The sequence below is a fragment of the Tiliqua scincoides genome, chromosome 2, assembly GCF_035046505.1.
Source record: "Tiliqua scincoides isolate rTilSci1 chromosome 2, rTilSci1.hap2, whole genome shotgun sequence".
Taxonomy (NCBI): domain Eukaryota; kingdom Metazoa; phylum Chordata; class Lepidosauria; order Squamata; family Scincidae; genus Tiliqua; species Tiliqua scincoides.
The window spans coordinates 127,286,255-127,301,191 of NC_089822.1; the positions used below are offsets into that span (position 1 = coordinate 127,286,255).

A 14,937-nucleotide genomic window follows, 5' to 3' on the forward strand; every position below is an offset into this window, starting at 1 on the left:
AAATCTTACCAATGACTGTATCTGCTATACTAAAAAAAAATTCCTCATTAACCCGAACCCTAACCCTTCCTAGGCCTGATCTGATGACATGGGGGGACATGGACTTATACTGGTAATTTAGCAGGCGGAGGTCCAAGTTGTCCCATTGTGGCTGCTGGGGCTTTGCCTGGGGCAAGAAGACGAATGTCCCCTTATCTCCTGGAGACCACCAGTATGCAAAGTCCCCTGCAGGATGGTTTGGTCCATAGATTACCATCTCCTTTTGCTTTGACCAACAAACAGAATCCAAGTTGGGGCTGTACAGATAAAGGGCTATGCAGGCAAGTGCAAGCATAGCTCTTAGTAACTGGGGTCAACAGGAGCAAGAAGCAAGATTAACCCCCACTCCAATAGTATCTCCAAGTGCTCCTGTGGTGTGAAAATTTCTCCCCCCCCCCTTTCCCCATTTTCCATCTGGTTTGGACCCTTCAAACATCTCAGAGGCTTCTATGATGCCTCAGTGTCCTGAAGTGGTCATTCAAAGTGAGGGGGTGTGCTTGCTCTATTATCGTCTTGGTTGTTTGAGAATCTTCCCCAGCTGCTTGATAAAGAAAGGACTTTGTGCCAGTTCATTGAACCATGAAGCCCATTTCCAAGAGTAAGAAATTCAGGAGGCTAGGTAACTTCTGCCCAGCACCCCACTCCCCCAGGTGAAACCTGGTTGACACCTACAGGTTACAGAAAGCAGGGTCACACACATCTCTTTGCATATTTGGCTGTGTCTGATGTTTAAGCATCTGATTTCAACAAGGGCTCATTTGGTCACCTTGTTGCAAGGGTGGGTGCCAGGACCAGGACCCTGGACAGCGTGAGTAAATAGGGAAGGGAAAGTGACCAGAGATAATGCATCAGAATTTTTGTTTTATTGGCTGCTTGCTTTAAAGCATCCTTACCATCGTTTGACAGCCCCCCCCCCTCTTCTGTAGCTGGCTAGTGCCTTGTTTTTATCCCTTGCATTTTCCTCTCCATTGCTTTGATTTTTCAGTCTTTTAATAAATTCCTTTTATTTTACGGTTTTCCTGCCTAACCTCAGATCGCTCAGGAGGGAGAGATCTCTCTCCTCCCAGACCTCCCATGTTTTGCTACTATTTATTAGACCTCCCACATTCTGCTACTCATTATTTTAAGGAGATCCTCCCAGATTTTGGCATTAGCTGTTATTCTGGGAGAGAGGGTTTCTCAAGGTGAACTCCTAATACCCAGGCTTTCTAGCTTTGGGGATGGCACTGAACTACCTTCTCTCAATTTAGTCTCAGTTTCTTCAGTAAAAGAGGCTGAAGCAGAAGAACAGGGGCTGGGGTGCCAGTCACTAACCACTAGGAACTATGCCTGGTCTGCTTTCTCTCTTCCCTTACAATTGCGCTTCACTTTCTCCTACATAAGTGAATAACTGCCATTCATTGCTGCAAGGAAAAGAAAAGCCTTTATGTCTTTATGGTTCACCCCTTATCTTGGATGGCCCTAGCCCTTATTGGCAGTGGTCTGGGAGGGGTGTATATTTTCAATGTGTCTCTTTAAGCAGAAATGCACAGCACTCCCATGAGATCCTTACCATAAAAAAGTCCTCCTACCACACAAACACACATGCATGCACACATCATCATATTGATGGGCACTTAGCTAAGTTGTAATGATTAACCCTGTTGACTTTGCAGCCGTGTGCTCTAAGAGGAGGAGGAGGTCAGTGGTGGCAGGCAGTACAGGGAGGAAGTAGGTGTGGCAAAAACTGCTGTGAGGGAGACCAGGCAGTTCAGAAGTCACAAACCATGGACAGCTCCTGCTGAGCAGGGGTTCCTGAGGCTTCCTTGCTCTCTTGGATCCTACCCAGGACTAGACTGGAGAAAAGGATTTGGTCCGTGACTGCAGATCTATTGAACATCATCTTAATCAGGGTGAGTAGAAACCAGTCTTAATTTTTATTTTTCCATGATGCAGTTTCCTTCTTGCCAACTTTATTTTTGCTTTCAAATGAGGCCACTTTGCTACTGTCCCAGAGCTTTGTACATCAAGGCCCAATTCTATGTTCCCCTCCCCAGGTTGAAGAAGAAATCTACAGCCTTGAAAGACTGTTTGTTTTTCTGGGCAGGCATCCTCTCTGTGTTATTAGAAAAACAGTCCTCTCTCTTCAGGGAGACTACTTCTGTCTGTAGGAAATCCCCATGCATTTAAAGTCTGTCTTGTTTCTCATTTTGCGAGGAAGTGTTTAAAATTGTATTCTGTATCCCTCCCCTCCTTGATACTTCCTGGGGAGAAGCCAAAAGCCTTGTATGGAACTGCTCCTGCTGCTAAGACAAAAAAAAAATTTCTTCCATGTTTGAGCTTACGGAAATTATTTCATTTTTCAGGAATGAGTTGATGGGGAAAGGGAAGAGAAGGAAAGAAGGTGTGTGTTAGAAAAGAGATCGCCACTTGCAACCGGACAGTTTAATTTCTCAGAAGAAAGGTAGGGGGCCTCAAATTTTCTTGGAAACCATAGTGCATTCTCTCAAAGCCCTGCTCTTTGATTTTCAGTGATAGGTTGTAGGGTTTCGGTGGGGGGGGGGAGCACTCTGCATGTTCCCAGAGACCCTTTTCTTTATTATTGTTGCTGCTGCTAGTTGATATTTCTTTGTTAGGCAGATTAGCGCTGAAGAGTTCTGAATGGATGGCTAATGGATTAAGAGATGGTCTCCTGTTGGTTGTGCTCTCTAGTGTTTCGAAGGTGAGAGCCAGCAGAGCTTAACTTCTACAGCTTAGGAGAGAGGGCAAGAGGGTGAGTGAATGAGGCGCAGAAGCCAGCAGTTTGAAAGAATTAGAGAAACAACAGTGGGTTGGTTTATGGCACTTTAGGAGCTTAAGGAGCTTCCTCCTAAGGATCTGATGTGGGTCACTGTCTTTTAGGAGCGCTTGCTGTTTGCTTCCATGTACACCCTGTTCGTGTAGTTGCAAATAAAGATAATATTTTTAAAAACTCCGGAGGTCTCCATGTGGATGCTCTCCCATCCACAAAAAGCTAATTCTAGGTTGTGCTGTTGCTTGTGCTTCTCATGGCTCAGGGAAGTGGAAAGTGCACAACCTAGCTCCATGCTCCATGGAATCTACTTTGGTATTGGATTCAGGGGCTGAGCCCTAGTGAGCATTGGCAAATCTGGAGAATTAGGCAAATCTAGAATTGGCAAATCTAGAATTAGGTGTTACTGCCAGCAAGATACAGGCAGAGGCATACTTGCAAAGCGGTTGCTGCGCCCTGCTCTGTGATCTTTGCCAAGTTGCTGCACCCTGTTCTCGTGAGTGGTCGCAAGAACAGAATGCAGCGACTGCTTTTCGGAGCAAAGTTTTGTGAACCCGGTTTTGTGAACCTGGAAGTGACATCATGGCCCTAGGTATTTTAGGTATTGTGGCACTTAAGATAATTACAACGTGAGAAGTGGTACATCAAGAAAAAGAGGTTAAAAAACACTGGTCTTTCTACTTCAGTGCTTGTCTCATTTAACACAATGTCCTGTCTCACAGGGTTGATGGGGAGGAGGGGCTCCTTCTTCCCTCTCTAAGAGCCTATCTTTAGGCCACATGTTGTCTTCCTCACCAACATTTGGCTAGTAAAGAAAAGGCTTATTCCCCTCTGCAAGCAAAGCAGCCTTCTCACTCCTTGAGGTAGGAAAGTGGTTGAAGTGCATTCCTCACATCTGACAGCTGCAGTCTGCTTACTACTCTGGAATGGGCTTGTTATACTGGGGAAAAGGAAAGGGGGGGGGTCCAAAGCTTTTGCCTTGCTTAGGGAATTTTCTATGACCCATGGCTAAGACTCCCTTATATTAAACAATAGTAAATATTCTTCAGTTGAGTTAAACTACAGGAATTTAGAATCAAGGAGCTGTTTCTTCATGAGTGCTGGGATTTGTGGGGAGGGGTAGGTTGGATCTTAACAAAATAGTCTTTGAGGAGTCTTGGGAAGTTGGGCCTCAGTCCATGTGCACACAGTTAGGTGGCTTCAATCCCATTGCTGTCAATGAAATTTAGGGCCAATCCTATGGGCCTTTAGCAGTGGCACTGAGTTCCAGCACCCGTGCTGGGTGACGCAAATGTGCCATAAGGCAAGTCCGTGACACCCAGAGAGGAGTAAGCATCAGCGCCCAGCACCGAATGGATACTGCCTAGAGCAGAGGTTCTCAGATGTTCAACATTGGGACCCACTTTGTTAGAATGATAATCTGTCAGGACCCACCGGAAGTGACATCATCAAGCAGGAAAATTTTTAACTATCCTAGGCTGCAATCCTACCCACACTTACCCAGGAGTAAGTCCCATTGACTATCACTGTTAAAAGAATATACATAGTAGCCTATTAAAAGTACAGAGCTGTAACATTTCCCCAGATGCAGTCACATACATGATAGCATTAAGTCTAATATATTAAAAATAAAATATTGAAATGAATGGGGACCCACCTGAAATTGGCTCGTGACCCACCTGGTGGGTCCTGACCCACAGTTTGAGAAACACTGACCTAGAGAGCATGGTAAGAGCTCCATGTGAATGTGAGGGCCTTGGGATGGGGGAGGCATTCCAGGGAGGGAGAGGGCAAGAAGAAGGCAGGGCAGGGGGAAGAACCAGGGTGGGAGGAGGGCGGGACCAGCAGAGCCCTGATCCACCGCACCTTACCCTCTGTGTTGGGCTGCAAAGCCTGACACGCAGGTTCTCGCTCTGGCTAAATAGCCAGCGCAGACTTGAGAAGCCCCATTGCAGGCCTTGGGGCTTTTCCCAGGGAAGGGGATGACATTTCCCTTCCCCCAAGGAGGTGTCCGGTGCACCCACTGGGTGCAGTGGTAGCCATTTTGGCACTGCTGCACCTGGCGGCAGTGGCAGGGATAGAATTGGACTGTTAAGCAGCCAAACCAGCTGCAATTTGCAGCCTTGGACTTTAACACATTGACCAGATCAATTGTCAACACCAGAACATGACTTTCTACATCATATTCAAGCAGGAGGAGTTAGAGACACACATGGACAGGTACCTTAGGGCCCATAGTTCAATGGTGGAGCATGTGTGTTGCATGAGGGTGGCCCTAGGTTCACTCACTGTTATCTCCAGAAGATTCTTAAGTAGAGGACTGGGAAAGACCTGGAAAGGGCCAGCGGTAGATCACGTACCTGGCATGTGCAAAATCCACAGTTCAGTCTCTGGCACCTCCAGTTAAAAAATCTCATACAACATTGCTGGGTAAGTTGCCTGCCTGCAATCTTGGAGAACTGCTCTGTTTGAGTAGACAGTACTGGGCTGGATGGACCAGTGGTCTGACTCTGTAAAAGGCTGCTTCACAGGTGATCGTGCCTGCTCCTTTGGTAGATACGTTAGATTCAAAGCCACCTGGGGGAAGGAGGGATGCATGCCATACTGTGGTGTATAGATAGAACAGCACCATCTCAAACAGTGAACTAGGCATGTGGCACACTAGCCCTTCAAGTATCATTTCTAAAGCCATGCTGCCATGCAGTTTGCACAGGGACACGTGTTCTTGTTGGAGACTAGCTACCTGATCCCTGGCAGTTGTTGCGCCCTCTTCGGGACCAACCCTAACTAACTGAGGGCTCAATCCTATCCAATTTTCTTGTGCCAGTGCAGCTGTGCCAATGGAAGGTACGCTGTGTCCTGTGTTGGGGAGGCAATCACAGAGGCCTCTTCAAGGTATGGGAACATTTGTTCCCTTACCTCGAGGCTGCATTGCAGCTGCACCAGTGATGGAAAGTTGGATAGAATTGGGCCCTGAGAGAGCAAAAAGTTACTCACTGCAGAAGTGAACTTTATTCAAGCAGGACTGATAAGGTTCCTAAGATTTTATGGCAGTGGTGCAGAGTCCATGGTCAGCGTCATAAATCAAAGGTGAAGGTTGGCTCTTTTATAAAGTGCTACAAAGGCAGATGGGAGTTCATTTTTTCTTAAACTGATGGTGTGCTAATCTCCTGACCTTAACAACAGAAGGAATTTAATTACAGATCCTGTTGTTATATACAGATGCAGGATATGGCACAAAGCCAAGGAAGGGAGTTTGTGTAACCAAAATGAGGTTCCTTCTGAACAATGATGACTTGGTTTAGGCTGTTTGATGAAACGTTATCACACATTCACATCGAAAGCACAACTATGGTGAAATTAGCACACCACCTATATAGAAATCTTTACACATGAGCCAAGTGTGTTGCCTGTACATACACTGGGAAGCTATGAGTGGCTGTGGCTTCCCAACAAACCTATGCAGCAAGTACACAAAGCAAAATGCATTCGTATGCAATGTACACATTACACATGTAATGTATGTAATTAAGGCATGCAATGTTGTACATGTAATGTATGCAATGTACATTGCATCACAGCATGATCTTAAGCATGTTTACTCCATAGTAAATCCAATTGAGTTCAGTGTGCCTTACCTCCTGTGAGTGTGTTTAGACCTGTAGTCTTGTACAGAATGGCTTTCAATGTTATATATAATGTGAAGTTGTTGCATCTCTACCAGTCCCCTTCTGTCATAGTTATACATAGATTGGTTTGTCTATCAGCTTGTTCGTGTCACTTTTCCTGCATTTTCCCATATATAGCTACTCCTTCCTGTTATTGCTGATGGAGGATGGCATAGCTCAGTGGCAGGGCGCATGCTTTGTACACACAAGGGCCCAGTTTCAAATCCTGCCATCTCCATCCGGAAGCACCCCAGACTACAGGACTAGGAAATACCATGCCTGGGACTCCCAGAGAGCGGCTCCCAGCCAGAGCAGGCAGCCCAGGGCTACATGGGCTAGGAGTCTGCTTCAGAAAAAGGCAGTTTTCTCTGGGTTTGGGGTTGCCTTTTTTTTGAAAGGCTTAATGTAAACCTGGATAACTGAGCAGCCCCTGCCCCCCCCCCCTACAGATTGCCAGGCAGGTAAACCTATCCAGCTCATGGTGCAGTATCTTTGCTCTTTTTCTTTTAAAAAGTCTGGCAGGATAGCATGAGAGGGAGCAGAGCTGCAAGGGGCTTTGGAAAGACTGAAGGACTTTGCCCATCCTGTGGTTCCACTTCTGATCACCCTCCCTACATGCTATTTTGAAGAGGAAAAATGCTTCATTGGAAGCTTTTTCTCCCTTTAAAATGGTGCCTGGGGGTATTTGTGTGTGATTAGAAGTGGTACCATAGCAAGAACAAAGTCATAACCCCCTCCCCCCATATCCTGCTGCAGTTTTGGTCTCTTTCATTCCCACCCAGCTACTGTTTTCTTTTAAAATGAGCAAAGACAGCAGGCCCTTTTATGCTTTTAAGATAACACTCAACTGGGCCCATAGTGCAGCTGAATAGGCAATCACTTTGCTTCCAGGATCAATTCAAGGTAATGCTTCTTAAAGCACTTAGTGACTTGTGCTCTGAAGCTCAAAGGGAGCATGTCTGCCTACCCTGCCCATTTAGGTCATCCAAGGAGACTCTGCACAGCACTCTTGGCTCTGACAAACAGGTTCAGAGCGGAGCCTTTTAGAGCTCCATCCTGATGAATGCCATTGGCTCACTGCCTGCGCGCACTGTCACAAATGTGGCATAAGCCATGTCTGCAACCATTACCACTGGCCCAGCATCGGAGCTGGCCCAGCACAAGCCTATGCTGGGACAGAGCTGGTCGGAAGCTGGCAGACCATAGCCCAGCACTCTGTGAGAAGCGCCAGGCAGTGAAGTGGTGAGTGGGGACATGGAGGTTCTGTTCTGGGGTGGGAGGAGGTATGACAGGGGAGGAAGTGGGGAGGGAGGGGTGGGGCCATGTCAGGCCTCGTGACCCAATACAAGGCCTCTTTACTCTGGCTAAATAGGTGGCATAGTGTCGAGTAGACCTATTTGCAGGGCTACTTTCCTTACCCAGGGAAGGGGAGAAATGTCCCCTTTCCCTGAGGAGCTACCAGCATCTACCCAGTGCAGTTAGGATGCTGCTTGCAGCCATTTTTAGTGCCTTTCACAGTTTTTGTAAGCTGCTATGAGTGATGGTTGAGTAGAAGAGCAGGTTAGAAATTTCAATCAACTGATTAATTGATTGATTGATCATTTTCTGTGATGGCACCACAGCTATGGACCTCCCTCTTGTAGGAGAACTGGTGGGGGCCCTTCCTTACTGTATCATTCTTGCTGCCTACTTGGGGGGGGGGGGACTCCTTGAATTTTTTAAAGATGGGTATGAACTTTTAAAATCAATAAAATAAATACTGTACAAACATCTACCAGCCTTCAAAAGCATTTGCTGAGCAGGTCTACAAGGTATGATTTGCTGCAGCTCAAAATGCTGATGTGCTGTTAAAAGGTTTAAGTGTGTTAAGCATTTTAGATGCTTTCAATACATTTGAAATGCATTTGTTGAAAGTCACAGATTTTTTTTATTATGTTTAATAAATTTGAAATGCGCTTACTACAAGCATTTACTTTGTTAAACAGAAGAGATGTCTCTGAAGGGCTCCAGACTCCTCAAAGAACAGAGCCCTTCCTTCCAGGTAGCCTTTTGTTTTGTTTTCTTGCATGCTATCTCTCATTTTACCATTTTTTTTCCTGTGTAAACTCTTTATTTTTTATTTCTGGATCATGTTTACAAAGATATACTTTGAATACATGATCCAGTAAATGAAAAAAAATCCAAAAGTTAAAAAATAAATACAGTAAATAAAAATGCTCAGTGTAGCATAAAATTATTTGTTTATTTATTAGATTTGTATTTTGCCTTTCTCACCAAAGGGCACCTAAGGCGGCTAACAATCAATTTAAAATACAAACAAAGTAAGATACAAATAAACATTGAAAATAAAAACAATTAAAAACAATTAAAACAAGATAGGTGTGATCAAATCCAAATCATTGACATAGTAAAGATGTTGCTCTCTTCTTATCAGAATATATGGAATTTTAACCAGAGGAAATCAAGATCATATTTGTACATAATTCACCATGTCACAAAATAAAAATTGATTTCAACCTTTCTCAAATTGAATTCGTTACAGTCTACAAAGTGTTGAGATAGGCACCTTTCCAGAAAGCTACTAGTGTAAATATGATTTAAGGTAAACATTACATTAGTGTAAACATTTCCTGAGAACAGAGCTGAAGCCAGACAAGCCTGTAAATTATTTGGAATGCAAAAACTATTGGAAATTAAGGAGGAGTAGAGAGTGTTCTGACGGGCAGCCAAGTCCTGAGCTGCCAGGAGCTCCCAGGCTCGGCGGCTCCATGCAGGACTCCCACCGGATCCTGTGCTTCCCGCGCTACCGTGGGAGGCACCTTGGAAGAAGGGGACATTCTTCCCTTTCTCTCGAGTAAGGGAAGCAGCCCCACAATGGGGCTAATTACTTAAGTGCCGACCAAAAGGTTGGTGCTAAAGTAAAGGCACTTGTGTAGGGCGCACAGCCCTCCATGAGTGCCTTGGATTCTGCAGAGCTCAGCTCCGCAGATCCGCCTCTCCCCTGCCCCCGACATGCCTCCCGTCAGCCTCCCCCCTCCCCGGAACGCCTCCCCCATGCCCCCGGCCACGCCCCCTCCTCCCGTTCCGCAGCCCGGTGGTCTGGGTGACCTCCAAGCCATGGAACACGGGCCACCACAGCGCACTAGCCCAGCTCCGGTCGGCGCTGGGCTAGCTCCGGCGGGAGCCCAACAGTGAACCCCACAGTCTGTCAGAAACGGCATGTTTGTGACTGTTGTCCGCGGCGTGGAGCCGTGCTGCAGACCTCAGGATTGGGCTCTAAAAGGGCAATCCTAACCAACTATCCTTCACTGGCATAGCTGTATCAGTGGGGCATGTGCTGCATCCTGCAGTTGGGGGGGCAGTCATCGATGCCTCCTCAAGGTAAGACAATGTTTATTTCCTTACCTTGGGGTTGCATTGCCTTTATGTCGGTGCTGGAAAGTGGGTTAGGATTGCGCCCTAAGTTAAATTTTTTGAGGCAGATGTTGTTGCAATCAGAAAGCAGCCAGTACTTTTTTTTCGGTCGCTACTGAGGGGAGAGTATGATGAGCTTGAATTACAGTAATGTAAGAGACAAAAAAATGGGGGCTGCACAGTGGCAAGATTTCTTAGGCCCAAATCCTGACTCACTTTCCTGCACCAGCATAGTGGTGCCAATGGGACATGTACTGCAACCTGCTGTTGGGGGGCACTCACGGAGGCATCCTCAAAGCAAAGGAATGTTTGTTCCCTTGGAGCTGCATTGCCCTTATGTCAGTGCTGGAAAGTGGGTTAGGATTGCACCCTTAATCTTATGAATACTACTACCAGCTAGGCACAGTAGGACCAACTATTGGAGAAGGTTCTGATTTCCACCCTTGGAAGATCTGTTATAAAATAGGCTGGATTAAACAACTGATAGGGATGTTTAGCTGTTAGGGACAAAGTACTGTACAGATTAAGTAACTCCTCCCCCAGGCCGCTTTTTAAAAGAATGGAACTGTGCTGAGCGTCACAGAGAAAGAGAGCATTGGAAACACTGGCATGCAGTACAGTCCACTTGAAGAAAAGTAACTTTGATGCAGAGCGCAGTGAGACCTCAAAAATTCACCTCCCAGGCCTCTCTGTGCCTTAGAAAGGGCCTTCCACCCTGCTGCCACTCCTGTGCTCAGAGTTATCCCTCCAGATGATGCTTTTCATTTTTTTTTTAAAGTTGTGTCTTCATTACATAGCATTTGCACGTAACATACCACTTGCTTGTCCTGTTAAAGTGAAGCTAGGGCAGCAGTTCCCAAAGTTCCCATGGTCACAGCACCCTTCTTCCATGGTGTTCTGTTGTGGCGGCTGCGCGCCAGCACTCCCCAGAGATCTTGCGAGAATAGCGTGATCTTGACCTGACTAGGATAGCGGTGCCCAGGAGAGCCAGGAAGATGATGCCACCAGGGGCATCCCGCTGCACCCCTGTGAGTTTGCCATGGCACCTCAGGGTGCCACAGTGCACAGGTTAGGAACCACTAAGCGACAGCATTGAAAGTGTTAACCAATATTTTCAGGCATAGTAAGTGTTTAAAATTAGAAGTTGCACTAGCTGCTGAATGTGAAAGCGCCATCTGGACTTGCAGAGCTCATGGTTTGTCGTGGCGTCCTTTGGCACCCGCCTTTAAAATAAGCTCAGGTAACAGGACTGGGAAGGATCACTTGGAAAGTCACTGTCAATCAGAATAGGCAGTTCATCAGAAGCTTGACCAGTGTGGTGACTCAACATAAAGCAGCTATGTTTAATGCTTGGGGGCTTACAGATAGGTTTTATTTTTCCTAGTTTAAAATCTGTAATGAGATATAACACAATTTTGGCAAAATGTGTTGCATTCAAAAGATCTGCCTTTTCACCATTTTCCAGACTTTGCTTTTGAAACTCAGCTTTGAGGGACTCTTTTAAAGAAAGCAAACATATTGGTGTGCTCACTTCAGTTATCTTACTCTTTTCTTCCTTCCTAAACCCCTTAAATAAACAGAAACTGGAATTTTGAAATAACAAGAGCAATTAGAACTGTGGTACATGTCACTGTTGTAGCAGATCATTGTAGCTCTGGTTGGGAGTGGAACGGAGAGTGGGGAGCCAACAAGTACTCTTTTTCCTGGCACCGATTGACAATTCCCATGCCAGGCTTGCTTATCAAAGCATTTAGCCACTGTCTGGGTGAGCAGATTGCTGTTTACCCCAGAGAAGACTCAGCAACGAAACCTGATAAAGCTACATCAGCAGCACTCATCCAGGACTTCCTGTTAGCTCGACCATTAGCCTTACTATAAAAGAGCTTTATGGCCGGAAAGGACTCACAATGACTAAATGCTGTGTTTTCTTGCTTGTAGTCCCAGGTGAGAGCAGCAGGCCCACCTGCCATAGGATCCCCCATCCTAGTGCAAGAGGTTTAAATAAGGGGAAAGAAACATAGTCAAATGGTTAGCACACTGTGTGCATCCTGAAGAATATGATGAATGACCTGTTTTCCCCGTGATCTTACAATTTTTTCTATGTTTTGGAACACTGAACTCCTCAGGAACTCCTCTGTAGGTTCAGCAATTTATGAAAACTGCTGAGGCACTATCTTGCAAGCAAACTATTCTTTGATTGGAAACTGCATTATTCCCCAAACATGTGCTGTTTACCAATTCAGCTTCCCTTCCTGTCTGGCATGGTTACCCATCCCCCATCCAGGATTGGCATGCACTTAGAGATTGGACAGCCAAAGTTGTCCATCTAGGTGGGGGGAGGGGCAGGATGTAGTATCCAGGTGGGTTCCACTCCTCCAAGTAACATGATGACATCATCAAAGCAAGGTTATATATTTCCCAGCCTACAGGAAGTGTTCTTTGCTAGTCTCCTCAGTGACCCATATGTTGGGAGCTCAAAGGTTACTCACAAGTGCAAGAACTGGGGCTTCCTTGAGCAATGGAAGTATCTTATACTAGGGAATGTTTAATAGATGAGCTCTTTTTTATCTGGCCTCCCTGTTAAGAAGCTCTCTGGGTGGACTTGAGCACCTTATGACCTCTTAGCCAAACTTGTCTCATAGATGAAGCTGCACCTATGAGCTTTTTTAAAGGGCAGGATGCAGATGTAAGTGCGATGAATCTTTACTTGGACAATATTGTGACACCAGTTCAAATACTTTTAACACTAGATTGGACACATTAATGGAAGACAGCAGGTGTACAGGCAAGAAGCAGCAGTGGACAAGGTGGACTTGGAATAAGCAGGATTTATTTAGCTTGACCCTATCCATGTTTACTTGGAAGTGCCACTGATTTAGTAAGACTTGCTTCCAAGGAACTCATGGGATTGCAATCCCAAACAGCAATTCTATGCATGCTTTACTTGGGAATAAGACCCATATCAGTGGGATATGCTTCTGAGTAAGTGTGCTTAGGATGGTGCTGTTCACTATGGAAGGCATTTTGCTTGGAGATACAGGCTGAAGCAGATACTGTAGCTGGGTTCTGGAAACAGCAGTGAAGAGGTTAATACCACCGTGAAGTACCCAGGCTTGCAAGGCCATGAGTGACTCAGAGCAGGAAGCTGGACTGCCAACAGCTGTCAGCTGGCCTGGGAATCAATGGCATTGCAGGATGGGGGAAGAATAGCCTCTTACAAAGAACTTCTGAGCTGGCAACCGCTTGGCCCTCCCTGCATGTGTTTCCCTTACTTGTTGTTTCCTTGCCGTGGGAGACTGCATTTGTGCTCATGCTTACCTGCTCCTCTCCTCCAGTTCCTCATGACAGAGGACAGAGGTCATGGTGAGAGGTGATTTAAAAACAAATTTAACACAATGGAGTCTTGTGACGCTTTGAATGCTGGCAGATTTATGCACTTTCTTAGACTAGAGCTTGTTGGATCAGATGTAAGATAAAACAGATATCCTCATCTGGTGGATATGTATAAGCTCTATCCAATTGAGGATTACACTTTATGCATAGAACAAAGTGGGCCGTAATGCACGCAAGTTTATGCCGCAATAAATTCATTAATCTTTAGAAGTGCCACAGGACTCTTATTTTTGCTCCAACAGGCTAACACGGAAACTGTACCCCATGTGGAAATATTTTCTTAAAATTCTGGATTTTTGTTGGCAACCTTCAGTCTCGAAAGACTATGGTATCGCGCTCTGAATGGTGGTTCTGGAACAGCGTCTAGTGTGGCTGAAAAGGCCAATTCGGGAGTGACAATCCCTTCCACACCGGGAGCAAATGCAGTCTGTCCCTGGTCTGTCTCCCTGGCTATGGGCCTTCCTTCTTTGCCTCTTTGCCTCAGTCTGTTGGCCAAGTGTCTCTTCAAACTGGGAAAGGCCATGCTGCACAGCCTGCCTCCAAGTGGGCTGCTCAGAGGCCAGGGTTTCCCACCTGTTGAGGTCCACTCTTAAGGCCTTCAGTTCCCTCTTGCAGATGTCTTTGTATCGCAGCTGTGATTTACCTTGCACGAGTTCTCCATAGAGGAGATCCTTCTGGAAATTCTGGATTAATTAATCTGAAATAATACCCCTGACCTGGTTCAGCTAGGGTACTGGAATTCAGACTTCCAAAATGTGGTCTCAAGATCTTGTCTTCCATATGTGCTATTTGCCCGGGGGTGGGGGGGTGAGAGAGCATCTCTTTTCTCCAATAAGAGCTTCTTACTCCAGAACAAATAGTGCATATGGGAGGGAGGATCCAGATTGTCCAACTCCAGAACTACTACACTATCCACCTGTTTCTCTCACCTGATCTGCCAAGCAAATGCTACTTGCCTGAGACCAAACCCTGCAGGTGAATTCCCCATCCAGGAAACACCTATAAGGTTCCCAAACTGTGAGCTGTGGCTCCCCAGGAAGCCGCAAAAACCAGCCAGGGGAACGGCAGAATCCTCACAAAAACCCCACCTCCCTATACAATGCATATATAATGGGGAGTCACAACCAATGGCCCAGTAGGTCAAGGGAGCTGCCAGTCAAAAATGTTGGAAACCACTGAAGGGCATTGAGGTTCTTCTGTGTCAAATCCCTGGTTTCCATTCCACCTTTAGGCAAAACCATTGAGACAGACTCATTCATAGTAATCAAGGAGTCAGGGCAGGCCCATCTATGGGATCTCCAGTTCTCTAGTGCACCATTCTCTTTTCTTCCACCCTGCCCCCCTTCCTTTTCCAATCCAGGGAGTGGAAGGAACAGAGACCGGCACATTATCAGGTAAGGGGAACAGCATTTGTCATGTTGCCTCAGGCACCTGTGGGAGGCTTGGGCCAGCCCTGCAAATGGCAAACGCACAAAATCCTACCCAAGAGGGTACTATCGACTGATCTTAAACATCATGGTGGTCTCTGATGTCTGTATCTGGGCAACTAAATAAAAACTCATGTAACGGTTGTTTCCCTATTAATTGGAACATTCTCACAATACAATGTTAACTTAAAGACACACACTATTAGAGTAATTTTTTAGAAGAGGA

At 46.0% G+C, this 14,937-nt stretch overlaps 1 protein-coding gene across 1 annotated transcript in view; it reads left to right on the top strand.

Annotated features, from left to right (window-relative positions):
- Window positions 1–2,434: 2,434 nt before the first annotated feature.
- LOC136639835 (unconventional myosin-Ia-like) overlaps window positions 2,435–14,937 on the top strand; it is a 47,761-nt gene continuing 35,258 nt past the window's right edge. The window contains exon 1 of the mRNA XM_066614406.1: window positions 2,435–2,482. The gene's annotated coding sequence lies outside the window, so the exon portion shown is untranslated. The remainder of the gene's footprint in view (window positions 2,483–14,937) is intronic.